Here is a 2500-nt window from a genome sequence, read left to right as displayed (position 1 = left end):
GAAACAAAAATTATCAACCTCACTGATATACACGTCTGTCCATATTTGTGAATTCCTCAATTATTCTTGAAAATCCATTACTCTGCATTATAATGAAAGTTTTCCTATCTTTACTTCCTTTGCAGAACATTCAGCCTGTGATGAGCAAGATTGGAACATTAAGTGCGCACGCACATTACCGAGCTTCCTTGTTAAAAATGATAATAGCAATTAGCTAAAATTGTGTACTTTTGAAACCCCAGCTTCCTTCTATTTTCTCTACTCAATTAGGTCCAACTCGAACTTTTCCTAAATTTTTTTTAATGGGCGTAAGGAGAATTAGTAAAAAAAAATAGTTTCATATGTTGCTTCAGTCATATTTTTGTATGACTTAGAGCGCATTCAGTGCTTCGCCGGGATTCATATGAGCTTACTTGTCATTTCTTGCCCTATTCTATGCTTAAAAAATTCACCCAATTATTCTCAGTCCCCGGTCCTTATCAAAAGTCCCCGGCCGATATAATGTACGGATGTGACAGGTTCTACCAGAGCCTTGCAAAAAAACCAACCGCGTTGCCAGAGTTTAGCAAGAGTGTATTTTTTCTGCCAGAACCTTGCAAGATGACAAACTTGACAGAGTCTCGCAAAATATACATTATAAGGTCTTGCCGGGGTTTGCTGTTTGGACTCCTCTAGTTCATAATTAAAATTATGGTATCTTGTATCTTTCGCCCTTAGAGTACATCAGTGAAAACAGACACGAAGTCAACTGCAGTTTTTCAAACTCTACCTGCAGTTTCTAAGTTCACTTTTTTTTGTTTTTTTTTTGTTTTAATAAATGACTATTATGCAGCACCAATCATTAAAAAATGATTGGTTCTCTATATTAGGTAAAAAAGACATGGTGATATCAATTGTCTTGAAATTACCTATCTTTGACCTTTACTTGAAAACAACTTGCAAAAACTAAGTCTTAAATTTACGTTAAAAACAAAAGGCACGAGGAAAACCTTCAGATAAACTATTTAGTGAAACAAAGATAAGAAGTACCTTGTCTATGGTTGCGCAAGTTGCAGTTTGCTCCTGAACAGTTTTAGCAATAACAAATTTGCAGAGATATAGAGAGTTGGCAATGGCGTTATATTGTAATAATAACTGTTGTAGAGAGAAGTTGTACAAGGAGAAATGGATGGAGTTATTGGAACAATGTTGTGATGATAGTTCGGAGAGAGAGAAGGATTGATGGAATGGTGATCAAATTGAGTCTAGTTGATCGATTGATGCCATCGATGGTACCACTGGTCATCGGGTTGAGGAGCATCATCGTCATCAAATATAATACTACTACTACTACTAATAGTACTACTGGTGGGTGCTATAGTAGAAAATTGGGCAAAATGGGCGCTTAGACGATTGGGAAATTTAAAATTAAAGTAAATTTTACTCGAATGAGAACTGAGCCGAATCAGAAATAGAGAATATGACTACTATTAGAGAACAAGGAATTCAAAACCCAAATGAGAGAGAGGGGATGTAATGAGCGTCAAGGTATTAGCATTCGATTATCTCTTGTTTGATTTTAAAAAATTAGTCTAAAGTTTTTGTTTTTTTTTCTACGAAGTCACGAAATTGAAGTGTTAGAAGAAAATTTTTAAGAGATACAAATACACGATTAGAACGATCAAGCTGGGGAAATATTGGGCTCATGTTCTAATTAATTGATTTTCTGCTGTACTCTCGTTCGACTATATAGGAACCATTCGACAGTACTAATATTACCATCGTCATGAGCACCAGTAGCAGTTATGATCATACTTTCTTCTCTTATTTGCACAGTAGTGATTTCTACTTCTGGTCCACTGGTGGTTGTGGTAATAAAGGTACTTTTGAGGTGCAAAAATTATCATCATCATAACCCAGGACAATTATGTTTACACAACTTGAAATTACTGGACAGAAGTTTTATTGGAAAATTAAGTAAACAATAGCCGAAAAAAATAATGAATTTTGAGGTCACGGTTAGTAATCATGCAGTTTTATTAAAAAGCGAAAACTTAATTCTTGAAAAAGTACCGCGTCTATAAATACTTTAAAATCTTTAAAAAATGTCAGGTTATCAAAATGAATATAATAAAAAAACTTCTAATATTTTGAGACTGTTTGATTAGATTTACTCACCCGTTTTATTGTTCTATATAAAGAGAAAGGTCCAGTCAAACGAATTTCATCTGTTTGTTTGAGCTCATTTGTAGTTCATACTAGTTATAACAAACATTTCTTGAAATTCGCCTTTTCTGCTTAATTTTGTTCGGTTAAGTGTCGTGCCATTAAACGTAGATAGTCCGCGTGAAGGAATTAGACATAGAAGATTGCGACTAAAGTTTAGGAGAGATATTTAACAAGGATAATAACTATTAACAAGATGCCATAGTCAGCAGTTTAAGATTATTCCACTTGTTATGGTAAGAGATGAGTTTAGTTGAGCTGAGTTAGAGAGCGAAAGATGTTTAGCAATTTGTAC

General features: G+C 34.3%; 1 protein-coding gene across 2 annotated transcripts in view; it reads right to left on the bottom strand.

Annotated features, from left to right (window-relative positions):
- The window catches only part of LOC142339553 (uncharacterized), a 26646-nt gene that overhangs the window by 23640 nt on the left and 506 nt on the right, over positions 1 to 2500 (bottom strand). Inside the window, exon 1 of one of the 2 annotated variants that reach the window (XM_075389685.1) lies at positions 1030 to 1167. The exons of the other annotated variant lie outside the window; for it this stretch is intronic. The gene's annotated coding sequence lies outside the window, so the exon portion shown is untranslated. Of the gene's footprint in view, positions 1 to 1029; positions 1168 to 2500 lie in introns of those variants that run through there. 2 annotated transcript variants of the gene reach the window in all.

Source organism: Convolutriloba macropyga, chromosome 5 (assembly GCF_964194025.1).
Source record: "Convolutriloba macropyga chromosome 5, txConMacr16.3, whole genome shotgun sequence".
Lineage (NCBI taxonomy): Eukaryota > Metazoa > Xenacoelomorpha > Acoela > Convolutidae > Convolutriloba > Convolutriloba macropyga.
The sequence above is the reverse complement of the archived record's forward strand: the minus strand, read 5'-3'. Positions and strand labels throughout refer to the sequence as shown.